General features: G+C 51.6%; 1 long non-coding RNA gene across 1 annotated transcript in view; it reads right to left on the reverse strand.

Annotated features, from left to right (window-relative positions):
* Positions 1-13458: 13458 nt before the first annotated feature.
* LOC148139360 (uncharacterized) overlaps positions 13459-27097 on the reverse strand; it is a 55419-nt gene continuing 41780 nt past the window's right edge. Inside the window, exons 3-4 of the long non-coding RNA XR_015753600.1 lie at positions 20543-20723; positions 13459-14148 (exon numbers count right to left, since the gene is read on the reverse strand). This is a non-coding gene — a long non-coding RNA (uncharacterized LOC148139360). The remainder of the gene's footprint in view (positions 14149-20542; positions 20724-27097) is intronic.

Genomic DNA, 27097 nt, shown 5'->3' on the forward strand with positions numbered 1-27097 from the left:
GGGAATCCCCCACCCTGTCACTGAGACACACACAGTGAGAGAGGGAATCCCCCACCGTGTCACTGAGACACACACAGTGAGAGAGGGAATCCCCAACCGTGTCACTGAGACACACACAGTGAGAGAGGGAATCCCCCACCGTGTCACTGAGACACAGTGAGAGAGGGAATCCCCCACCGTGTCACTGAGACACACACAGTGAGAGAGGAAATCCCCCACCGTGTCACTGAGACACACACAGTGAGAGAGGGAATCCCCCACCGTGTCACTGAGACACAGTGAGAGAGGGAATCCCCCACCCTGTCACTGAGACACACACAGTGAGAGAGGAAATCCCCCACCGTGTCACTGAGACACACACAGTGAGAGAGGGAATCCCCCACCGTGTCACTGAGACACACACAGTGAGAGAGGGAATCCCTCACCGTGTCACTGAGACACACACAGTGAGAGAGGGAATCCCCCACCGTGTCACTGACACACACAGTGAGAGAGGGAATCCCCCACCGTGTCACTGAGACACACACAGTGAGAGAGGGAATCCCCCACCGTGTCACTGAGACACACACAGTGAGAGAGGGAATCCCCCACCGTGTCACTGAGACACACACAGTGAGAGAGGGAATCCCCCACCGTGTCACTGACACACACAGTGAGAGAGGGAATCCCCCACCGTGTCACTGAGACACACACAGTGAGAGAGGGAATCCCCCACCGTGTCACTGAGACACACATAGTGAGAGAGGGAATCCCCCACCGTGTCACTGAGACACACACAGTGAGAGAGGGAATCCCCCACCGTGTCACTGAGACACACACAGTGAGAGAGGGAATCCCCCACCGTGTCACTGAGACACACACAGTGAGAGAGGGAATCCCTCACCCTGTCACTGAGACACACACAGTGAGAGAGGGAATCCCCCACCGTGTCACTGAGACACACACAGTGAGAGAGGGAATCCCCCACCGTGTCACTGAGACACACACAGTGAGAGAGGGAATCCCCCACCGTGTCACTGAGACACAGTGAGAGAGGGAATCCCCCACCGTGTCACTGAGATACACACAGTGAGAGAGGGAATCCCCCACCGTGTCACTGAGACACACACAGTGAGAGAGGGAATCCCCCACCGTGTCACTGAGACACAGTGAGAGAGGGAATCACCCACCGTGTCACTGAGACACACACAGTGAGAGCTCTGTTTCCTCCCTGTTACTGTCTGTTTTGAAGTTAAGTGTGTCTGTGTTTCACCTCGTTGTTGTGTTTCCCATCAGCCAAGTGTACATGACCCTGACGTCGCGAGTTGCTCAGCCTTGTGTTTGATGTTCTTTCCAGTAATTTATTCTCTGTCTGTGTCGAGCTTCCTGCTGCTCTGTGATTATCTGTGGGAGTTATTATTAGGTGCTGTGGAAATTGCAGTGTGTGTATATATGATTGAAGCCTTTATTAAACTCCCGCAGGTCAATACAAGCGGCCGTTTAGTAGTGAATGGAGTGTAGTTGAATCGCGGTCAATGGCTGTCTCCCAGTCTGTGCAGGGTGCTATCATCACTAGCTGCCATTTCATAATTCCCATTTCGAATCATTTCTCCAGTGCCAGTTACCACATGTCCCAGTAACCATCTCCAGGCTTCACATCAACAGCAACCTCAGAAATCCTTTCACCCACAACATTTCTGTTTTCTCTGCACATTACAATCCCCTGGACCCCCTCCCTATCTCTGTAACCACCTCCAGCCCCTACACTCCCTCCCTATCTCTGTAACCCCCGACAATCCCTACACCCCCTCCCTATCTCTGTAACCACCTCCAGCCCCTACACTCCCTCCCTATCTCTGTAACCCCCGACAATCCCTACACCCCCTCACTATCTCTGTAACCACCTCCAGCCCCTACACCACCTCCCTATCTCTGTCACCCCCCTCCAGCCCCTACACCCCCTCCCTATCTCTGTAACACCCTCCAGCCCCTAAACCCCCTCCCTATCTCTGTAACCACCTCCAGCCCCTACACTCCCTCCCTATCTCTGTAACCACCTCCAGCCCCTACACCGCCTCCCTATCTCTGTAACCACCTCCAGCCCCTAAACCCCCTCCCTATCTCAGTAACCACCTCCAGCCCCTACACTCCCTCCCTATCTCTGGAACCCCCTCCAGCCCCTACACCCCCTCCCTATCTCTGTAACCCATTCCAGTCCCTACCCCCCCTCCCTATCTCTGTAACCCCCTCCGGTCCCTACACCCCCTCCCTATCTCTGTAACCCCCAACAGTCCCTACACCACCTCCCTATCTCTGTAATCCCCGACAGTCCCTACACGCCCTCCCTATCTCTGGAACCCCCTCCTGACCCTACACCACCTCCCTCTCTCTGTAACCCCCTCCAGCCCCTACACCTGTCCCTATCTCTGTAACCCCCTCCAGCCCCTACTCCCCCTCCCTATCTCTGTAACCCCTTACAGCCTCTACACCCCCTCCCTATCTCTGTAACCCCCTCCAGCCCCTACACCCCCTCCCTATCTCTGTAACCCCCTCCAGCCCCTACACCCCCTCCCCCTCCCTATCTCTGTAACCCCCTCCAGCCCCTACACCCTCCCTATCTGTGTAACCCCCTCCAGCCCCTACACCCCCTCCCCCTCCCTATCTCTGTAACCCCCTCCAGCCCCTACACCCCCTCCCCCTCCCTATCTCTGTAACCCCCTCCAGCCCCTACACCCTCCCTATCTGTGTAACCCCCTCCAGCCCCTACACCCCCTCCCCCTCCCTAACTCTGTAACCCCCTCCAGCCCCTACACCCTCCCTATCTCTGTAACCCCCTCCAGCCCCTACTCCCCCTCCCTATCTCTGTAACCCCCTCCAGCCCCTACACCCCCTCCCTATCTCTGTAACCCCCTCCAGCCCCTACACCCCCTCCCTATCTCTGTAACCCCCTCCAGCCCCTACACCCCCTCCCTATCTCTGTAACCCCCCCCCAATCCTGGTGTCTGGTGCATCCCCTCCTTCCCATCGCTCAGCCATTGGGCGCCGTATGTTCAGCTGCCCCGGGGACGGGGAGGGGTATCCTGAGCTCAGTTAACCCCCTCCTTAAACATCTCCACTTCCTCCCTCTCTCTCTCTCTCTCCGTCTCGCTTTTTCATTCAGTCCAGCCCCTCAAAAACTGACCGATTTGCTCTCGCTCTCCCGTGCTAGACCACTCCCCGTGTGGCCGGTTATCAAATGCTGTCCGGTCCTCCTCGGAGGTCCTGCTGCATCAGAGGCGCTATATCAACGCAAATTGTTCGTGTCGCTCAAAGCGTGTTGCAATGAAGCCGTGAACGAGACGGGGGGGGGGGGGGTGGGGGGGAGACGGTGGAGAGATTAGCTTGCCTTCTCTTGAGTTCCCACAATCCTGTCTTCGGTAGCCCCTCTGACGGGGGTGTGCGTCAGAGTGTGCCCCCTGCGCTATACGGGCTGTCTTCAAAAAAACACGCTGCTATCAATTTACAGAATCCTCCTTTTACACTTCAAAGATATACTGTATTCATAAAATATATCTTTGTGTCTGTGCACAGTTCAGTTCTGTAAGGAATCAGATGTTGGACTTTATTGAGCGAACTCTGACCCACAGGAGCGTAGTTAAGGCCTTTCGGCCCATTAAGTGCACTCCCCAATTCCATCATGACTGCTGGGCAGCTCCACTTACCCGCACTCTCCCTGTATCCCTCCATTCCTTGCAAGATCAAAACTTTCTCGATCGATATTTATACATTTCGATTGATATATCTCGATATCGAACCAGACTCTATTTACCCAAATTTGAGGCACCGGGTGGGCCCAATAACTGAACAGACCCCCCCAGTTCCCTTCAGGAGAAAGTGAGGTCTGCAGATGCTGGAGTGCCAGAGTTGAAAAATGCGGTGCTGGAAAAACACAGCAGGCCAGGCAGCATCCGAGGAGCAGGAGAATCGACGTTTCGGGCACGATTCCTGAAGAAGGGAATTCCTGCTGTGCTTTTCCAGCGCCACATTTTTCAAACCCAGTTCCCTTCAGCAGAGAGACCTCAGTCTTTCCCCGCCACTGCTTGGCAGTATCTGCATTGATGTAGCGCCTCCCTCAGCACATAGTCCTGGACCTGCCAGTCTGCAGCATTGGGTCAGGGGTCACCTCCCTGCTCTGGGAGACCAGCAAGTTTCGGGCAGGCCGATGAGCACCTTTAACCGGTTCGGTGGTGCTCCAGGTGCAGACAATATCTGCGCGTCCCGGGGAACAGACCGTGGAGCGTGGGCTCACAGAGCACCACATCCTCCCCCCCACCTCCCCCAGACTCCCCTGACAAAGGCAGGAGACGTGAGACAGACTCTGCGGTAATTAAACCGCACAAGAATTACTGGGTGAATCTTAACTCCAGGCCTCATCACTCGAGTTCAAAGTGTTTTTATTTTCCACGGCTCAGGTTCATCTCATTTAAAAGTGGGTTATCAGGCAGGAGGCTGAGACTTTAATTAAAGGTTTCCCACCGCGTTGCGGAGTCTGGAATGCCTTCGTTACATCTCACCCCCTGAGGTTGGGAAGCGGGGAGGGGAAAGAAAATTTGCAAATAAGAAATTTGCCAGTGGATATGGACAGGTGGGTGGGCCAAAGTACAGCAGACAGAGTTTAACGTGGATGAGTGTGAGGTTAATAATTTTAGCCGGTGGGGAGGAGGGAATAGAAAGGCAGTTTTTGATCTAGGTGGAGGGAAACTTCAGTGCAGAGGAATCTGGGTATCTTTGTATGAAATGCAGAGTAACAGCGATTATCCGAACTTCAGACAATCCCAACAATACTTGGGTAAACTGTATTGTCCGAACATTCGATTACCCAAACCCAATACTCCAGGCCTAACTCCTTTGGATAATCGAGGTTCCTCTGTACACTGGTACAGCAGGTAATAGGCAAGGCTTAAAGAATAAACACTGGGAGGTGTTGCTGTAAATGGACAAGGGCCCTTCTTGTTTCTTTGAGGAGAAAGCGGGGTCTGCAGATGCTGGAGATCAGAGCTGAAAATGTGTTGCTGGAACAGCGCAGGTCAGGCAGCATCCAGGGAACAGGAGAATCGACGTTTCGGGCATTCCTGACGAAGGGCTTATGCCCGAAACGTCGATTCTCCTGTTCCCTGGATGCTGCCTGACCTGCTGCGCTTTTCCAGCAACACATTTTCAGCTCTTCTTGTTTCTGCACTCCGTTGTACAGCCTTGCACCGTTTACGGACAGAGGACTGTGGTTATATCAGAGGCAGTACAGAGCAAGTTCATGAGGTTGATTCCAGCGACGAAGAAATCATCTTGTGAAGAGAGAGCGAGCAGTTCGGTCTGGCTCTGGGGTGTAGAAGGACGAGAGCGGATCAGATTGAGGTAGGGTAAATCTTATATTATCCTGCACTGTTAGATCTCATGGAATACAGGGAGAACTAGCCATCTGGCTACAGAACTGGCTCAAAGGTAGAAGACAGAGGGTGGTAGTGAAGTGTTGTTTTTCAGACTGGAGGCCTGTGACCAGTGGAGTGCCACAAGGATCGGTGCTGGGCCCTCTACTTTTTGTCATTTACATAAATGATTTGGATGTGAGCATAAGAGGTACAGTTAGTAAGTTTGCAGATGACACCAAAATTGGAGATAAAGTGGACAGTGAAGAGGGTTACCTCCGATTACAACAGGATCTGGACCAGATGGGCCAATGGGCTGAGAAGTGGCAGATGGAGTTTAATTCAGATAAATGCGATGTGCTGCATTTTGGGAAAGCAAATCTTAGCAGGACTTATACACTTAATGGTAAGGTCCTAGGGAGTGTTGCTGAACAAAGAGACCTTGGAGTGCAGGTTCATAGCTCCTTGAAAGTGGAGTCACAGGTAGATAGGATAGTGAAGAAGGCGTTTGGTATGCTTTCCTTTATTGGTCAGAGTATTGAGTACAGGAGTTGGGAGGTCATGTTGCGGCTGTACAGGACATTGGTTAGGCCACTGTTGGAATATTGCGTGCAATTCTGGTCTCCCTGCTGAAGGAAGGGTGTTGTGAAACTTGAAAGGGTTCAGAAAAGTTTTACAAGGATGTTGCCAGGGTTGGAGGGTTTGAGCTACAGGGAGAGGCTGAACAGGCTGGGGCTGTTTTCCCTGGAGCGCCGGAGGCTGAGGGGTGACCTTATAGAGGTTTACAAAATTATGAGGGGCACGGATAGGATAGATAGACAAAGTATTTTCCCTGGGGTCAGGGAGTCCAGAACTAGAGGGGCATAGGTTTAGGGTGAGAGGGGAAAGATATAAAAGAGACCTAAGGGGCAACTTTATCACACAGAGGGTGGTACGTGTGTAGAATGAGCTGCCAGAGGATGTGGTGGAGGCTGGTACAATTGCAACATTTAAGAGGCATTTGGATGGGCATATGAATAGGAAGGGTTTGGGGGGATATGGGCCAGGTGCTGGCAGGTGGGACTAGGTTGGGTTGGAATATCTGGTCGGCATGGACAGGTAGGGCTGAAGGGTCTGTTTCCTGCTGTATGACTCTGTAAGAGAGCTGGCATAGGGAGGGTGTGTCCTCATGGGGGGCTATCGGGAATGAAAGGTTATTGTCTTTGGATTAAGACCAACGTAAAACAGAGATGTGGATGAATGGCTTCTCCCAAAGGGTGAGGAAATCTGTGGGACTCACCCCCACTAACCACCAACCCCCCCACCCCCCCAGAATGCGATGGAGGCTGCAACACAGAGTACATTTAAGGGGGAGACAATTGGGTTTTTAACCAGTAACGGGGTTGCAGGATCATTTGGAAGGGGGCAGGGAGTGAGGTGAGAGTGGCCATAATGGTATTGACTGGGCTAGCAGGCTGGAGTGGCCGAATGGTCAACCTCAGCTCCTGGTTCTATCTGAAGGACAATGGGATTGGTTAAAGAAGTGTGCAATTCTCAGTATCCCTGTTACCTGAAGGGAGGGATTCCGAAAAGATTTCCAAGGATGCTGCCGGGGTTGGAGGGTCAACGTTGGGATGAATTTGGGGAGTGAATCCTGTTGTCCCGTGCCCCATGGGACGATCCACGACTGCTTGGGCAATGACCACCAGCTGGAGTGCCGTGAGGGGGCACAGAGAGCGAGGGGAACGAGCAGGAAGGGGGAGTGGGCGTCCCTCCATGGCAATGGGGTTGTTGGTGGTGAGACTGCACCCTTCCAGTCTCTGCTGGGAGGGGAGAGGGGCCATGGATGCAACTCTGGAAGGGTCAAGGCGTGAAAGGGAAAGGTTAGAGGCGTTCGCCCCCCACTTTAGTTGTGTTTCACACTCTTCTGAAAGCCCAGGCTATATGGGCATGACAACGCAATATGGTTTCCGTTGAATTCACTCAGGGTGAGGGTGGCACTGACTAGGCGCAGCAGTTATTACCCCTCCCTAATTGCCCAGAGGGGCGGGTAAGACACTGGTACATTGTGCGTTTCCAATTCTTTAATGCTGGGTGGGGGGGGTTGGGTGGTCAGGAGTCCTCCACCGCATCTCCTCCACTTCCCGCTCCTCCGCCCTTGAGCCCCGCCCCTCCAACCGCCACCAGGACAGAACCCCACTGGTCCTCACCTACCACCCCACCAATCTCCATGTACAGCGCATCATCCGCCGTCACTTCCGTCACCTCCAAACGGACCCCACCACCAGGGATATATTTCCCTCCCCTCCCCTATCAGTGTTCCAGAAAGACCACTCCCTCCGTGACTCCCTCGTCAGGCCCACCAACCAAACCTCCACTCCTGGCACCTTCCCCTGCAACCGCAAGAAATGCAAAACTTGCGCCCACACCTCCCCCCTCACTTCCCTCCAAGGCCCCAAGGGATCCTTCCATATCCGCCACAGATTCACCTGCACCTCCACATACATCATTTATTGCATCCGCTGCACCCGATGTGGCCTCCTCTATATTGGGGAGACAGGCCGCCTACTTGCGGAACGTTTCAGAGAACACCTCTGGGACACCCGGACCAACCAACCCAACCACCCCATGGCTCAACACTTCAACTCCCCCTCCCACTCCACCAAGGACATCCAGGTCCTTGGACTCCTCCATCGCCAGACCATAGTAACACGATGGCTGGAGGAAGAGCGACTCATCTTCCGCCTCGGAACCCTCCAACCACAAGGGATGAACTCAGATTTCTCCAGTTTCCTCATTTCCCCTCCCCCCACCTTGTCTCAGTCAAATCCCTCGAACTCAGCACCGCCTTCCTAACCTGCAATCTTCTTCCTGACCTCTCCGCCCCCACCCCACTCCGGCCTATCACCCTCACCTTGACCTCCTTCCACCTATCGCATTTCCAACGCCCCTCCCCCAAGTCCCTCCTCCCTACCTTTTATCTTAGCCGCTGGACACACTTTCCTCATTCCTGAAGAAGGGCTCATGCCCGAAAGGTCGATTCTTCTGTTCCCTGGATGCTGCCTGACCTGCTGCGCTTTTCCAGCAACACATTTTCAGAGGAAAGGAAATAGTCCATCTCCGAGCAGGATCAGAGAGACACAAGGAACTTCCCAACACTTACAGAGTCAGAGAGATGAACAGCACGGAAACAGGCCCTTCGGCCCTACCTGTCCATGCTAACCCAGATATCCCAACCCAGTCTAGTCCCACCTGCCAGCACCCGGCCCATATCCCTCCAAACCCTTCCTATTCATATACCCATCCAGATGCCTTTTAAATGCTGTAATTGTACCAGCCTCCACCACTTCCTCTGGCAGCTCATTCTATACACGTACCATCCTCTGTGTGAAAACATTACCCCGTAGGTCTCTTTTATATCACAAGAGCATTTTCCTTTCCAAAGAGACACAGGTGGCAAATTCCAACAAGACGCTATGGAATCACTGGATTCTGAATTTCAGACAGTTATTGAACTCAAATTGTGCTCTCTCCCATGTTGGGATTCAAACAGGAACATCAGGTGGGCTCTTGGGACACGACACCTGAAAGAGGACCATCACATCACCAGCTCCACTCACAAACACAGTGAGCTGGGAATGGTTCCTGCTGTGTTTACTGTCTCACTCAGACACAGTGAGCTGGGAATGGTTCCTGCTGTGTTTACTGTCTCACTCAGACACAGTGAGCTGGGAATGGTTCCTGCTGTGTTTACTGTCTCACTCAGACACAGTGAGCTGGGAATGGTTCCTGCTGTGTTTACTGTCTCACTCAGACACAGTGAGCTGGGAATGGTTCCTGCTGTGTTTACTGTCTCACTCAGACACAGTGAGCTGGGAATGGTTCCTGCTGTGTTTACTGTCTCACTCAGACACAGTGAGCTGGGAATGCTTCCTGCTGTGTTCACTGTCTCACTCAGACACAGTGAGCTGGGAATCCTTCCTGCTGTGTTTACAGTCTCACTCAGACACAGTGAGCTGGGAATGGTTCCTGCTGTGTTTACTGTCTCACTCAGACACAGTGAGCTGGGAATGGTTCCTGCTGTGTTTACAGTCTCACTCAGACACAGTGAGCTGAGAATGGTTCCTGCTGTGTTTACAGTCTCACTCAGACACAGTGAGCTGGGAATGGTTCCTGCTGTGTTCACTGTCTCACTCAGACACAGTGAGCTGGGAATGGTTCCTGCTGTGTTTACTGTCTCACTCAGACACAGTGAGCTGGGAATCCTTCCTGCTGTGTTTACAGTCTCACTCAGACACAGTGAGCTGGGAATGGTTCCTGCTGTGTTTACAGTCTCACTCAGACACAGTGAGCTGGGAATCCTTCCTGCTGTGTTTCCACTCTCACTCAGACACAGTGAGCTGGGAATTGTTCCTGCTGTGTTTACTGTCTCACTCAGACACAGTGAGCTGGGAATGGTTCCTGCTGTGTTTACAGTCTCACTCAGACACAGTGAGCTGGGAATGGTTCCTGCTGTGTTCACTGTCTCACTCAGACACAGTGAGCTGGGAATCCTTCCTGCTGTGTTTCCACTCTCACTCAGACACAGTGAGCTGGGAATGGTTCCTGCTGTGTTTACAGTCTCACTCAGACACAGTGAGCTGAGAATGGTTCCTGCTGTGTTTACTGTCTCACTCAGACACAGTGAGCTGGGAATGGTTCCTGCTGTGTTTACTGTCTCACTCAGACACAGTGAGCTGGGAATGGTTCCTGCTGTGTTTACTGTCTCACTCAGACACAGTGAGCTGGGAATCCTTCCTGCTGTGTTTACTGTCTCACTCAGACACAGTGAGCTGGGAATGGTTCCTGCTGCGTTTACAGTCTCACTCAGACACAGTGAGCTGGGAATGGTTCCTGCTGTGTTTACTGTCTCACTCAGACACAGTGAGCTGGGAATCCTTCCTGCTGTGTTTACTGTCTCACTCAGACACAGTGAGCTGGGAATGGTTCCTGCTGTGTTTACTGTCTCACTCAGACACAGTGAGCTGGGAATGGTTCCTGCTGTGTTTACTGTCTCACTCAGACACAGTGAGCTGGGAATCCTTCCTGCTGTGTTTACTGTCTCACTCAGACACAGTGAGCTGGGAATGGTTCCTGCTGTGTTTACTGTCTCACTCAGACACAGTGAGCTGGGAATCCTTCCTGCTGTGTTTACTGTCTCACTCAGACACAGTGAGCTGGGAATGGTTCCTGCTGCGTTTACAGTCTCACTCAGACACAGTGAGCTGGGAATGGTTCCTGCTGTGTTTACTGTCTCACTCAGACACAGTGAGCTGGGAATGGTTCCTGCTGTGTTTACAGTCTCACTCAGACACAGTGAGCTGGGAATAGATCCTGCTGTGTTTACTGTCTCACTCAGACACAGTGAGCTGGGAATGGTTCCTGCTGTGTTTACTGTCTCACTCAGACACAGTGAGCTGGGAATCCTTCCTGATGTGTTTACTGTCTCACTCAGACACAGTGAGCTGGGAATGGTTCCTGCTGTGTTCACTGTCTCACTCAGACACAGTGAGCTGGGAATGGTTCCTGCTGTGTTTACAGTCTCACTCAGACACAGTGAGCTGGGAATGGTTCCTGCTGTGTTTACAGTCTCACTCAGACACAGTGAGCTGGGAATCCTTCCTGATGTGTTTACTGTCTCACTCAGACACAGTGAGCTGGGAATGGTTCCTGCTGTGTTTACTGTCTCACTCAGACACAGTGAGCTGGGAATGGTTCCTGCTGTGTTTACTGTCTCACTCAGACACAGTGAGCTGGGAATCCTTCCTGCTGTGTTTACAGTCTCACTCAGACACAGTGAGCTGGGAATGGTTCCTGCTGTGTTTACTGTCTCACTCAGACACAGTGAGCTGGGAATGGTTCCTGCTGTGTTTACAGTCTCACTCAGACACAGTGAGCTGGGAATGGTTCCTGCTGTGTTTACTGTCTCACTCAGACACAGTGAGCTGGGAATGGTTCCTGCTGTGTTTACAGTCTCACTCAGACACAGTGAGCTGGGAATGGTTCCTGCTGTGTTTACTGTCTCACTCAGACACAGTGAGCTGGGAATGGTTCCTGCTGTGTTTACTGTCTCACTCAGACACAGTGAGCTGGGAATGGTTCCTGCTGTGTTTCCTGTCTCACTCAGACACAGTGAGCTGGGAATGGTTCCTGCTGTGTTTACTGTCTCACTCAGACACAGTGAGCTGGGAATCCTTCCTGCTGTGTTTACTGTCTCACTCAGACACAGTGAGCTGGGAATGGTTCCTGCTGTGTTTACTGTCTCACTCAGACACAGTGAGCTGGGAATGGTTCCTACAGTGTTTCCACTCTCACTCAGACACAGTGAGCTGGGAATGGTTCCTGCTGTGTTTCCACTCTCACTCAGACACAGTGAGCTGGGAATGGTTCCTGCTGTGTTTACTGTCTCACTCAGACACAGTGAGCTGGGAATGGTTCGTACAGTGTTTCCACTCTCACTCAAACACAGTGAGCTGGGAATGGTTCCTGCTGTGTTTACTGTCTCACTCAGACACAGTGAGCTGGGAATGGTTCCTGCTGTGTTCACTGTCTCACTCAGACACAGTGAGCTGGGAATGGTTCCTGCTGTGTTTACTGTCTCACTCAGACACAGTGAGCTGGGAATGGTTCCTACAGTGTTTCCACTCTCACTCAGACACAGTGAGCTGGGAATGGTTCCTGCTGTGTTTCCACTCTCACTCAGACACAGTGAGCTGGGAATGGTTCCTGCTGTGTTTACTGTCTCACTCAGACACAGTGAGCTGGGAATGGTTCCTGCTGTGTTTACTGTCTCACTCAGACACAGTGAGCTGGGAATGGTTCCTGCTGTGTTTACTGTCTCATTCAGACACAGTGAGCTGGGAATGGTTCCTGCTGTGTTTACTGTCTCACTCAGACACAGTGAGCTGGGAATCCTTCCTGCTGTGTTTACAGTCTCACTCAGACACAGTGAGCTGGGAATGGTTCCTGCTGTGTTTACTGTCTCACACAGACACAGTGAGCTGGGAATGGTTCCTGCTGTGTTTACTGTCTCACACAGACACAGTGAGCTGGGAATGGTTCCTGCTGTGTTTACTGTCTCACTCAGACACAGTGAGCTGGGAATGGTTCCTGCTGTGTTTACAGTCTCACTCAGACACAGTGAGCTGGGAATGGTTCCTGCTGTGTTTACTGTCTCACTCAGACACAGTGAGCTGGGAATCCTTCCTGCTGTGTTTACTGTCTCACTCAGACACAGTGAGCTGGGAATGGTTCCTGCTGTGTTCACTGTCTCACTCAGACACAGTGAGCTGGGAATGGTTCCTGCTGTGTTTACAGTCTCACTCAGACACAGTGAGCTGGGAATGGTTCCTGCTGTGTTTCCACTCTCACTCAGACACAGTGAGCTGGGAATGGTTCCTGCTGTGTTTACTGTCTCACTCAGACACAGTGAGCTGGGAATGGTTCCTGCTGTGTTTACTGTCTCACTCAGACACAGTGAGCTGGGAATGGTTCCTGCTGTGTTTACTGTCTCACTCAGACACAGTGAGCTGGGAATGGTTCCTGCTGTGTTTACTGTCTCACTCAGACACAGTGAGCTGGGAATCCTTCCTGCTGTGTTTACAGTCTCACTCAGACACAGTGAGCTGGGAATGGTTCCTGCTGTGTTTACTGTCTCACACAGACACAGTGAGCTGGGAATGGTTCCTGCTGTGTTTACTGTCTCACACAGACACAGTGAGCTGGGAATGGTTCCTGCTGTGTTTACTGTCTCACTCAGACACAGTGAGCTGGGAATGGTTCCTGCTGTGTTTACAGTCTCACTCAGACACAGTGAGCTGGGAATGGTTCCTGCTGTGTTTACTGTCTCACTCAGACACAGTGAGCTGGGAATCCTTCCTGCTGTGTTTACAGTCTCACTCAGACACAGTGAGCTGGGAATGGTTCCTGCTGTGTTTGCGATGTTGCTAAAACGTTGATGAATTTGCAAACACACCGTTCCGAGCGTTCCGCCGAAGGGAAGGGACATTGTCAGAACTCGCTGAGGTAAATGTTTCACACAAACTGAAGAGACAGACAGTGGCTGGTCAAACACATGGTTTTAATGGAATTTTTCAACAACTGAGAGACACTGTACAGGATTAGCGAGCAAGACGGCGAGAGCTGGAGCTGTGACCCGGTCGGGATGGATGCTGGAGATGGGTATCGTGGAGCAGCCGCTCCCTGCGGAGTCTAAACATAGAGATGACTGCGTGCCACCTTGACCTCAGTGCGAGACGGGAGGCGGACGATGTGGAATGGGCTCTTCCTGTGCGGTTTGGCCCGGATTCTGGGGTGGGAGCGGGTGGGAGGGGTCCTCTCTTGCAGGGGCGGGTGGTGTCTCCCCGCGGGGTTGCCGATGGGGGCTGTGGGGCGGGGAATGGGCGAAGAGGACCCTCGAGGGGTGAAGGGTCGCGCGCGGTGGTTAACTGGAGAAGGGGTCAGGCGTGTGGTACCAGGGCAGGGCGGTGGGGTTGGGGTGGGGGAGGGGGGTGGTGATGGGGAGGAGGTGGGGAACGGGGAGGGGGACAGCGACGGGGCCCTCCGGGAGGGGGAGGGGGAGGGGCTGCGTGAGGGGAAGGGGGCCCTCCGGGAGGGGGAGGGGGAGGGGCTGCGGGAGGGGGCCCACCGGGGGGGATGGGGTGGGGAATGCGCGCGCCCTTTTCCTAGCCTTCATTTTGCTTTCTTCCCGAATCCTCCGATATTCTTCCCGATGCTGGAGAACCAGGAGCTAGAACAGAGAGAGAGAGGGACCGGGGGGTGTTACAGGGATCCAGCACCAAACACACCTCAGGAGGCCATTCAGCCCCTCAGAGCGGCTTCCTTTTCTCCACACTCTCACACACACACTCACACACACACACACACACACACTCACACACACACACACACACTCACACACACACACTCACACAATCACACTCACACTCACACTCACACTCACACACACACTCACACACACACTCACACACACACTCACACACACACACTCACAATCACACACACAATCACACACACACACTCACTATCACACACACAATCACACACACAATCACACACTCACAATCACACACACACACACTCACAATCACACACACACTCACACACACACACTCACACACACACATTCACACACACACACTCACACACACACACATATACACACACACACACAATCACACTCAGACACACGCACACGCACTGACACACACACACACTCACACACACTCACACGCACTGACACACACACACACTCACACACACTCACACGCACACGCACTGACACACTCACACACACTCACACCCTAACACTCTCACACACATACTCACACACACTCACACCCTCACACTCTCTCTCACACACACACACACACACACACACTCACACACACTCACACACTCACATTCACACTCACACACTCACATTCACACTCACACTCACACACACACACTCACGTATCTTAACTCCATCTCACCTCCTGAAATCCATTTTCCCAAATCCACGTCACTCAAAAATCTATTGGTTTTGACATTTTTAATTGACCCATCAAAACTTTTGAATTGACTCACCAGAGACAGTGCGTTGGGAGGGTTTCCCACTGGGATTACGATCTCACTAAGACACAGTGAATTGGGAGGGTTTCCCACTGGGATTACGATCTCACTAAGACACAGTGAATTGGGAGGGTTTCCCACTGGGATTACGATCTCACTAAGACACAGTGCGTTGGGAGGGTTTCCCACTGGGATTACGACCTCACTAAGACACAGTGCGTTGGGAGGGTTTCCCACTGGGATTACGATCTCACTAAGACACAGTGCGTTGGGAGGGTTTCCCACTGGGATTACGATCTCACTAAGACACAGTACGTTGGGAGAGTTTCCCACTGGGATTACGTTCTGACTTGGTGGCGGGACATTTTTCCTGTTGTGTTTGCTAAAAGATGAATTTCGAAGGAAACCCATTCAGGAAGTCCCCGAAAAGGAAGGGGACATTGTTAGAAACAAACAGGTGGGACAGTTGGAGGCTGGCGAACCAATCGTTTCAATGGGACTGTTCAACAACCGAGCAGATTGGCCCATGGCTCTCTAAGCCGAGAGCTTTACTCGGGAAGGGGGCAGGGTCTCAGAATCGCCCTCAGTCCCCCCGCTGCCAACTCATTGCCCGCTTCCCCCCAACAGCAGAGAAAAGTCAGAATCCTGGTGCCAGGATCAAGGATGTCTCAGAGAGGGTGCAGAATGTTCTCACGGGGGGAGAGGGGCCAGCAGGAGGTCATTGTCCACATTGGAGCGAACAACATAGGAAGGGAAAAGGTTGAGATTCTGAAGGAAGATTACAGAGAGTTAGGCAGAAATTTAAAAAGGAGGTCCTCAAGGGTAGTAATATCTGGATTACTCCCAGTGCTACGAGCTAGTAAAGGAATAGGAGGGTAGAGCAGATGAATGCATGGCTGAGGAGCTGGTGTATGGGAGAAGGATTCACATTTTTGGATCATTGGAATCACATTTAGGGTAGAAATGACCTGTCCAAGAAGGACGGATTGCACCTAAATTGGAAGGGGACTAATATACTGGCAGGGAAATTTGCTAGCACTGCTTGGGAGGATTTAAACGAGTAAGGTGGGGGTGGGACCCAGGGAGATAGTGAGGACAGAGATTGATCTGAGACGGGTACAGCTGAGAACGGAAGTGAGTCAAACAGTCAGGGCAGGCAGGGACAATGTAGGACTAATAAATTAAACTGCATTTATTTCAATGCAAGGGGCCTAACAGGGAAGGCAGATGAATTCAGGGCATGGATTAGGAACATGGGACTGGGATATCATAACAATTATGGAAACATGGCTCAGGGATAGGCAGGATTGGCAGCTTAATGTTCCAGGATACAAATGCTATAGGAAGGATAGAAAGGGAGGCAAGAGAGGAGGGGGAATGGCATTTTTGATAAGGGATAGCATTACAGCTGTGCTGAGGGAGGATATTCCCGGAAATACATCCAGGGAAGTTATTTGGGTGGAACAGAGAAATAAGAAAGGGATGATCACCTTATTGGGATTGTATTATAGACCCCCGAATAGTCAGAGGGAAATTGAGAAACAAACTTGTAAGATCTCAGCTATCTGTAAGAATAATAGGGTAGTTATGGTAGGGGATTTTAACTTTCCAAACATAGACTGGGACTGCCATGGTGTTAAAGGTTTAGATGGTGAGGAATTTCTTAGTGCGTACAAGACAATTTTCTGATTCAGTATGTGGATGTACCCACTAGAGAAGGTGCAAAACTTGACCTACTCTTGGGAAATAAGGCAGGGCAGGTGACTGAGGTGTCAGTGGGGGAACACTTTGGGGCCAGCGACCATAATTCTATTTGTTTTAAAATAATGATGGAAAAGTATAGACCAGATCTAAAAGTTGAAGTTCTAAATTGGAGAAAGGCCAATTTTGACGGTATTAGGCAAGAACTTTCAAAAGCTGATTGGGGACAGATGTTCGCAGGTAAAGCAACGGCTGGAAAATGGGAAGCCTTCAGAAATGAGATAACAAGATTCCAGAGAAAGTATATTCCTGTTAGGATGAAAGGGAAGGCTGGTAGGTATAGGGAATGCTGGATGACTAAAGAAATTGAGGGTTTGGTTAATAAAAAGAAGGAAGCATATGTCAGGTACAGGCAGGATAGATTGAGTGAATGCTTAGAAGAGTATAAAGGAAGTAGGAGTACACTTAAGAGGGAAATCAGGAGGACAAAATGAGGACATAAGATAGCTTTGTCAAATAGAATTAAGGAGAATCCAAAGGGTTTTTACAAATATATTAAGGACAAAAGGGTAACTCGGGAGAGAATAGGGCCCCTCAAAGATCAGCAAGGCGGCCTTTCTGCGGAGCCACAGAAAATGGGGGAGATGCTAAATGAACATTTTGCATCAGTATTTACTGTGGAAAAGGATATTAAAGATATAGACTGTAGGGAAATAGATGGTAACATCTTGCAAAATGTCCAGATTACAGAGGAGGAAGTGCTGGATGTCTTGAAATGGTTAAAAGTGGATAAATCCCCAGGACCTGATCAGGTGTCCCCGAGGACTCCATGGGAAGCCAGAGAAGTGATTGCTGGGCCTATTGCTGAGATATTTGTATCATCGATAGTCACAGGTGAGGTGCCGGAAGACTGGAGGTTGTCAAACGTGGTGCCACTGTTTAAGAAGGGCGGTAAGGACAAGCCAGGGAACTATAGACCGGTGAGCCTGACCTCGGTGGTGGGCAAGTTGTTGGAGGGAATCCTGAGGGACAGGATGTACATGTATTTGGAAAGGCAAGGACTGATTCGGGATAGTCAACATGGCTTTGTGCATGGGAATTCATGTCTCACAAACTTGATTGAGTTTTTTGAGGAAGTAACAAAGAGGATTGATGAGGGCAGAGCTGTAGATGTGATCTATATGGACTTCAGTAAGGCATTCGACAAGGTTCCCCATGGGAGACTGATTAGCAAGGTTAGCTCTCATGGAATACAGGGAGAACTAGCCATTTGGATACAGAACTGGCTCAAAGGTAGAAGACAGAGGGTGGTGGTGGAGGGTTGTTTTTCAGACTGGAGGCTTGTGACCAGTGGAGTGCCACAAGGATCGGTGCTGGGCCCTCTACTTTTTGTCATTTACATAAATGATTTGGATGCGAGCATAAGAGGTACAGTTAGTAAGTTTGCAGATGACACCAAAATTGGAGGTGTAGTGGACAGTGAAGAGGATTACCTCAGATTACAACAGGATCTGGACCAGATGGGCCAATGGGCTGAGAAGTGGCAGATGGAGTTTAATTCAGATAAATGCGAGGTGCTGCATTTTGGGAAAGCAAATCTTAGCAGGACTTATACACTTAATGGTAAGATCCTAGGGAGTGTTCCTGAACAAAGAGACCTTGGAGTGCAGGTTCATAGCTCCTTGAAAGTGGAGTCGCAGGTAGATAGGATAGTGAAGAAGGCGTTTGGTATGCTTTCCTTTATTGGTCAGAGTATTGAGTACAGGAATTGGGAGGTCATGTTGCGGCTGTACAGGACATTGGTTAGGCCACTGTTGGAATATTGCGTGCAATTCTGGTCTCCTTCCTATCGGAAAGATGTTGTGAAACTTGAAAGGGTTCAGAAAAGATTTACAAGGATGTTGCCAGGGTTGGAGGATTTGAGCTACAGGGAGAGGCTGAACAGGCTGGGGCTGTTTTCCCTGGAGCGTCGGAGGCTGAGGGGTGACCTTATCGAGTTTACAAAATTATGAGGGGCATGGATAGGATAAATGGGCAAAGTCTTTTCCCTGGGGTGGGGGAGTCCAGAACTAGAGGGGCATAGGTTTAGGGTGAGAAGGGAAAGATATAAAAGAGACCTAGGGGGCAACTGTTTCACGCAGAGGGTGGTACGTGTATGGAATGAGCTGCCAGAGGATGTGGTGGAGGCTGGGACAAATACACCCTTTAAGAGGCATCTGGATGGTGACCCCTTAGGTCTGTTTTATGTCCTTCCCCTCTCACCCTAAACCTATGACCCTGAGGGGAGGGAGACAGTATCGCGGCAATTTCTCCCGACCGAAGCAATGAGACTGGCGTCACACACTCTGTACGGACACACAGCAGCTCCCCCCCAACACCCACAACATCACCCTCACCCCACACACACCCCCAACACCCACAACATCACCCTCACCCTCCATACCCCCCCAACACCCACAACATCACCCTCACCCCCCACACATCCCCAACACCCACAACATCACCCTCACCCCCCACACACCCCGTGGGGGGTGATGGAGTGAGTGGGGGAATGGAGGGGGAGGGTGATGGAGTGAGTGTGGGGATGGAGGGAGAGGGTGATGGAGTGAGTGTGGGGATGGAGGGAGATGGAGTGAGTGTAGGGATGGAGGGGGAGGTCGATGGAGTGAGTGTGGGGATGGAGGGGGAGGGTGATGGAGTGAGTGTGGGGATGGAGGGGGAGGGTGATGGAGTGAGTGTGGGGATGGAGGGAGAGTGGGGATGGAGGGAGAGGGTGATGGAGTGAGTGTGGGGATGGAGGGAGAATGGGAATGGAGGGAGAGGGCAATGGAGGGAGAGGGTGATGGAGTGAGTGTGGGGATGGAGGGAGAGGGTGATGGAGTGAGTGTGGGGATGGAGGGAGAGGGTGATGGAGTGAGTGTGGGGATGGAGGGGAGGTCGATGGAGTGAGTGTGGGGATGGAGGGGGAGGGTGATGGAGTGAGTGTGGGGATGGAGGGGGAGGGTGATGGAGGGAGAGTGGGGATGGAGGGAGAGTGGGGATGGAGGGAGAGGGTGATGGAGTGAGTGTGGGGATGGAGGGAGAGGGTGATGGAGTGAGTGTGGGGATGGAGGGGGAGGGTGATGAGTGTGGGGATGGAGGGAGAGGTTGATGGAGTGAGTGTGGGGATGGAGGGGAAGGGCGATGGAGTGAGTGTGGGGATGGATGGGGAGGGTGATGGAGTGAGTGTGGGGATGGAGTGAGAGGGTGACGGAGTGAGTGTGGGGATGGAGGGAGAGGGTGATGGAGTGAGTGTGGGGATGGAGGGAGAGGGTGATGGAGTGAGTGTGGGGATCGAGGGAGAGGGTGATTTGTGTGGGGATGGAGGGAGAGGGTGATGGAGTGAGTGTGGGGATGGAGGGGGAGGGTGATGGAGTGAGTGTGGGGATGGAGGGAGAGGGTGATTTGTGTGGGGATGGAGGGGGAGGGTGATGGAGTGTGTGTGGGGATGGAGGAGGAGGGCGATGGAGTGAGTGTGGGGATGGAGGGAGAGGGTGATGGAGTGAGTTTGGGGATGGAGGGGGAGGGTGATGGAGTGAGTGTGGGGATGGAGGGAGAGGGTGATGGAGTGAGTGTGGGGATGGAGGGAGAGGGTGATGGAGTGAGTTTGGGGATGGAGGGGGAGGGTGATGGAGTGAGTGTGGGGATGGAGGGGGAGGGTGATGGAGTGAGTGTGGGGATGGAGGGGGAGGGTGATGGAGTGAGTATGGGGATGGAGGGGGAGGGTGATGGAGTGAGTGTGGGGATGGAGCGGGAGGGTGATGGAGTGAGTGTGGGGATGGAGGGAGATGGAGTGAGTGTGGGGATGGAGTGAAGGAGGATGTGCTCACCTCATGGCCCTATGGACCTCTTGGACCTGGAGTTTCTGGAAGGCCGAGCGTGTCTTCTCGCTGAGCTGATTGGCCCAGTTACGGACATGGTCCTGGAAGGCCAGGAAACGTTCCACCATGGAGGCTGCTGGGGTGGGCGCTGTCACATTCTGCAAGTCTGGGCCTGCTGTGGGTGTGCTCTCTGGGACAGGGAGGTGTGAGAGAACATGGGGCTCTGTTACCATCAATCCTCACTACCCCTCAACCTCCTGCCCTCCTTCCCTCTCCCCTCCCCCACAACCCCATCTCCAGCAACCTTTTTCATTTATATATAACCCCACGGGATTACACAGGTCTTTAACACCATCACAAGGAAACACCGGGTGAGTGATGTTGTCTGAAGGAGATGGGAAGATTTTTTTTACATTTGTCAGGACCAGGCTGGAAGAAAACCAATTTCCCAAAGGGAGTAATGATTTTATACGGCACGCCAAACTCTGTCGAGGTGGGGTCCTCTATTGGAGGAACTAGGGTTTGACTGCAGATTCGCCATTCTGACCCTGCCCTGGGAGTGTTTGATGGGGGACAGTGTAGAGGGAGCTTTACTCTGTATCTCACTCCGTGCTGTCCCTGTCCCTGGGAGTGTTTGATGAGGGACAGTGTAGAGGGAGCTTTACTCTGTATCTAACCCCGTGCTGTCCCTGTCCCTGGGAGTGTTTGATGAGGGACAGTGTAGAGGGAGCTTTACTCTGTATCTAACCCCGTGCTGTCCCTGTCCCTGGGAGTGTTTGATGAGGGACAGTGTAGAGGGATCTTTACTCTGTATCTAACCCCGTGCTGTCCCTGTCCCTGGGAGTGTTTGATGAGGGACAGTGTAGAGGGAGCTTTACTCTGTATCTAACCCCGTGCTGTCCCTGTCCCTGGGAGTGTTTGATGAGGGACAGTGTAGAGGGAGCTTTACTCTGTATCTAACCCCGTGCTGTCCCTGTCCCTGGGAGTGTTTGATGAGGGACAGTGTAGAGGGAGCTTTACTCTGTATCTAACCCCGTGCTGTCCCTGTCCTGGGAGTGTTTGATGAGGGACAGTGTAGAGGGAGCTTTACTCTGTATCTAACCCCATGCTGTCCCTGTCCCTGGGCGTGTTTGATGGGGGGACAGTGTAGAGGGAGCTTTACTCTGTATCTAACCCTATGCTGTCCCTGTCCCTGGGCGTGTTTGATGGGGGGACAGTGTAGAGGGAGCTTTACTCTGTATCTAACCCAATTCAGAACCTGCCCTGGGGGTGTTTGATGGGGGACAGTGTAGAGGGAGCTTTACTCTGTATCTAACCCCATTCAGAACCTGCCCTGGGGGTGTTTGATGGGGGACAGTGTAGAGGGAGCTTTACTCTGTATCTAACCCCATTCAGAACCTGCCCTGGGAGTGTTTGATAGGGGGGACAGTGTCGAGGGAGCTTTACTCTGTATCTAACCCCGTGCTGTCCCTGTCCTGGGAGTGTTTGATGGGGTGACAGTGTAGAGGGAGCTTTACTCTGTATCTAACCCTGTGCTGTCCCTGTCCCTGGGAGTGTTTGATGGGGTGACAGTGTAGAGGAAGCTTTACCCTGTATCTAACCCCGTGCTGTCCCTGCCCTGAGAGTGTTTGATGGGGGGACAGTGTAGAGGGAGCTTTACCCTGTATCTCACTCCGTGCTGTCCCTGTCCCTGGGAGTGTTTGATGGGGGGACAGTGTAGAGGGAGCTTTACCCTGTATCTCACTCCGTGCTGTCCCTGTCCTGAGAGTGTTTGATGGGTGGACAGTGTAGAGGGAGCTTTACCCTGTATCTAACCCCGTGCTGTCCCTGCCCTGAGAGTGTTTGATGGGGGGACGGTGTAGAGGGAGCTTTACCCTGTATCTAACCCCGTGCTGTCCCTGCCCTGGGAGGGGACAATGCTAACTTTGTGCAGTCTGAAGTCGGGTATTATCTCTGTCCCATTGATGCTCTCTCCCAGGATGTAAATCTTCTTTGTTCCAGTGAGATGTTCCTGAACAGCTGGTGGATGTTTCCTGTCAGAAATATCACAGACAGCTTGTGCTGTACCGCTGAGGGGAAACATCAAAGGGAGTCACTACTACCAGCAGCTTCAGAGGTTGAATTCCTCTCTAATTACTGGCTAAGCTCAGCAGGAGGAACGCCTGATTGGGTGCTTTGATTAGAAATGTTGGTCATGACAGATTTTGGAACGCTTTCTGCATGGGAGTGTCCTTGATCAAATATTATTATCCTGGAATGAGCCAGTTTCTAGCCTCTCCTCCCCAGGCATTGTCAACAGTCTCTTGGCTTGTATTTCCATCAACTGACAGGATGATACATCAGACTGAGGGCCAGGTCCTGGGGATTGGAGGTTGAGGCCTGGGGCCTGCGGTGGTTCAAGGCTGAGGGTCTGTCATAATCATGGGGCCTGGGGTATGTTCTGCCAGGTTTCATCCCTGGGGAACTTTCTGTCACAATTTTCATTCCTAAGGCTCATTCTGTCACAGTTCAGGAGCCTAAGGCCTGTTCTATGACAGTTTCTGGAGCCTGAGGCCTGTTCTATGACAGTTTCTGGAGCCTGAGGCCTGTTTGATCACAGTTTCTTGAGCCTGAGGCCTGTTCTATGACAGTTTCTGGAGCCTGAGGCCTGTTCTATGACAGTTTCTTGAGCCTGGGGCCTATTTGGTCACAGTTTCTGGAGCCTGAGGCCTGTTCAGTCCCAGTGTCTGGAGCTTGAGGCCTGTTCTGTCACGGTTTTGAAGCCGAATCATGCTCCAGGCTCTGTACCATTTCTGGAGCCGATAACAATTTTGAATTTTGAGGTTTGGAAGAAGATTATTTGATTGGTATAACTTCTCTTGAATATCCCTGTGAGGTTATGGTTTATCAGACACTGAGGTAAATCTATCTTGGTTTATTAATTGAAATAAAACCTGTTTAATAGACTCAACAACTTAGTCACATGAATCTCGTGTATATATGCTTTATTTATTTCTCTATCTCTACCCATCTCTTCATCTCTTCATTACATTCCCCTGTTGCATCTTGTCCATTCTATATCTCCCCATTCCTGTATCACTCTCCCTCTCCCCTCATTCCTGTATCGTGCTCTCTCTCTCTCTCCCCTCATTCCTGTATCGCTCTCTCTCCCCTCATTCCTGTATCACTCACTCTCTCTCCCCTCATTCCTGTATCGCTCTCTCCTCTCATTCCTGTATCACTCACTCTCTCTCCCCCCATTCCTGTATCGCTCTCTCTCCCCTCATTCCTGTATCTCTCTCCCTCTCTCTCCCCTCATTCCTGTATCGCTCTCTCTCCCCTCATTCCTGTATCGCTCTCTCTCCCCTCATTCTTCTATAGCGCTCTCTCTCCCCTCATTCCTGTATCGCTCTCTCTCCCCTCATTCCTGTATCGCTCTCCCTCTCTCCCCTCATTCCTCTATCTCTCTCTCCCCTCATTCCTGTATCGCTCTCTCTCCCCTCATTCCTCTATAGCTCTCTCTCTCCCCTCATTCTTGTATCACTCTCTCTCTCCCCTCATTCCTGTATCGCTCTCTCTCTCCCCTCATTCCTGTACCTCTCCCTCTCTCTCTCCTCTCATTCTTGTATCTCTCTCTCTCCCCTCGTTTCTGTATCGCTCTCTCTCTCTCCCCTCATTCCTCTATAGCTCTCTCTCTCTCCTCCTTCCTGTATTGCTCTCTCTCTCCCCTCATTCCTGTATCGCTCTCTCTCTCCCCTCATTCCTGTACCTCTCCCTCTCTCTCTCCTCTCATTCTTGTATCTCTCTCTCTCCCCTCGTTTCTGTATCTCTCTTTCTCTCTCCTCATTCCTCTATAGCTCAGTCTCTCCCCTCATTCCTGTATCGCTCTCTCACCCCTCATTCCTATATCACTCTCTCTCTCTCCCTCATGCCTGTATTGCTCTTTCTCTCTCCCCTCATTCCTGTATCGCTCTCTCTCTCTCCCATCATTCCTCTATAGCTCTCTCTCCTCATTCCTGTATTGCTCTCTCTCTCCCCTCAATCGTGTACCTCTCCCTCTCTCTCTCCTCTCATTCTTGTATCTCTCTCTCTCCCCTCGTTTCTGTATCTCTCTTTCTCTCCCCTCATTCCTGTATCGCTCTCTCTCTCCCTTCATTCCTGTATCTCCCTCTCTCTCTCCCCTCATTCCTGTATCGCTCTCTCTATCTCCCCTCATTCCTGTATCACTCTCTCTCTCCCCTCATTCCTCTGTAGCTCTCTCTCTCCCCTCATTCCTGTATTTCTCTCTCTCTCTCCCCTCATTCATGTATCTCTCTCTCTCTCCCCTCATTCCTGTATCTCTCTCTCTTCCCTCATTCCTGTATCACTCTCTCTCTCTCTCTCTCTCCCCTCATTCCTGTATCAATCTCTCTCTCTCCCCTCATTCCTGTATCACTCACTCTCTCTCTCCCCTCATTCCTGTATCACTCTCTCTCACCTCATTCCAGTATCACTCTCTCTCTCTCTATCTCCCCTCATTCCTGTACTCTCTCTTCCCTCATTCCTGTATTGCTCTCTCTCTCTCTCTCTTCCCTCATTCCTGTATCGCTCTCTCTCTCTCCCCTCATTCCTGTATCTCTCTCTCCCCTCATTCCTGTATCTCTCTCTCTCCCCTCATTCCTGTATCGCTCTCTCTCCCCTCATTCCTGTATCACTCTCTCTCTCTCCCCTCATTCCTGTATCTCTCAATCTCTCTCTCTCTCCTCATTCCTGAATCGCGCTCTCTCTCCCCTCATTCCTGAATCGCTCTCTCTCTCCCCTCATTCCTGTATCACTCTCTCTCTTCCCTCATTCCTGTATCGCTGTCTCTCTCTCTCTCTCTCTCCCTTCATTCATGTATCACTCTCTCTCTCTCCCCTCATTCTTGTATCTCTCTCTCTCTCCCCTCATTCCTGTATCTCTCTCTCTCTCCCCTCATTCCTGTATCACTCTCTCTCTCTCTCTCTCCTCATTCCTTTATCTCTCCATCTCCCTCTCTCCCCTCATTCCTGTATCACTCTCTCTCTCCCTTCACTCCTGTATCTCCCTCTCTCTCTCCCCTCATTCCTGTATCACTCTCTCTCCCCCCTCATTCCTCTGTAGCTCTCTCTCTCCCCTCATTCCTGTATTTCTCTCTCTCTCTCCCCTCATTCATGTATCTCTCTCTCTCTCCCCTCATTCATGTATCTCTCTCTCTCTCCCCTCATTCCTGTATCTCTCTCTCTTCCCTCATTCCTGTATCACTCTCTCTCTCTCTCTCCCCTCATTCCTGTATCAATCTCTCTCTCTCCCCTCATTCCTGTATCACTCTCTCTCACCTCATTCCTGTATCACGCTCTCTCTCTCTATCTCCCCTCATTCCTGTACTCTCTCTTCCCTCATTCCTGTATTGCTCTCTCTCTCTCTTCCCTCATTCCTGTATCGCTCTCTCTCTCTCCCCTCATTCCTGTATCTCTCTCTCCTCTCATTCCTGTATCTCTCTCTCTCCCCTCATTCCTGTATCTCTCTCTCCCCTCATTCCTGTATCGCGCTCTCTCTCCCTATTCCTGTATTACTCTCTCTCTCTCCCCTCATTCCTGTATCACTCTCTCTCTCCCCTCATTCCTGTATCACTCTCTCTCTCCTCACATTCCTGTATCTCTCTCCCTCTCTCTCTCCCCTCATTCTTGTATCTCTCTCTCTCCCTCCCCTCATTCCTGTATCTCTCTCTCTCTCCCCTCATTCCTGTATCGCTCTCTCTCTCTCTCCTCTCATTCCTGTATAACTCTCTCTCTCCCCTCATTCCTGTATCGCTCTCTCTCTCTCCCCTCATTCCTGTATCGCTCTCTCTCTCCTCCCTTCATTCCTGTATCGCTCTCTCTCTCCCCTCATTCCTGTATCGCTCTCTCTCTCTCCCCTCATTCCTGTATCGCTCTCTCTCTTCCCTTCTTTCCTGTATCGCTCTCTCTTTCCCCTCATTCCTGTATCACTCTCTCTCTCTCTCTCTCCTCATTCCTGTATCGCTCCATCTCCCTCTCTCCCCTCATTCATGTATCACTCTCTCTCTCCCTTCATTCCTGTATCTCCCTCTCTCTCTCCCCTCATTCCTGTATCGCTCTCTCTATCTCCCCTCATTCCTGTATCACTCTCTCTCCCTCCTCATTCCTCTGTAGCTCTCTCTCTCCCCTCATTCCTGTATCACTCTCTCTCTCTCTCTCTCCTCATTCCTTTATCTCTCCATCTCCCTCTCTCCCCTCATTCCTGTATCACTCTCTCTCTCCCTTCATTCCTGTATCTCCCTCTCTCTCTCCCCTCATTCCTGTATCACTCTCTCTCCCCCCTCATTCCTCTGTAGCTCTCTCTCTCCCCTCATTCCTGTATTTCTCTCTCTCTCTCCCCTCATTCATGTATCTCTCTCTCTCTCCCCTCATTCATGTATCTCTCTCTCTCTCCCCTCATTCCTGTATCTCTCTCTCTTCCCTCATTCCTGTATCACTCTCTCTCTCTCTCTCCCCTCATTCCTGTATCAATCTCTCTCTCTCCCCTCATTCCTGTATCACTCTCTCTCACCTCATTCCTGTATCACTC

This window comes from Chiloscyllium plagiosum, unplaced genomic scaffold, assembly GCF_037043375.1.
Source record: "Chiloscyllium plagiosum isolate Xiang-an unplaced genomic scaffold, Cpla_swu_hap1 HiC_scaffold_38, whole genome shotgun sequence".
Taxonomy (NCBI): domain Eukaryota; kingdom Metazoa; phylum Chordata; class Chondrichthyes; order Orectolobiformes; family Hemiscylliidae; genus Chiloscyllium; species Chiloscyllium plagiosum.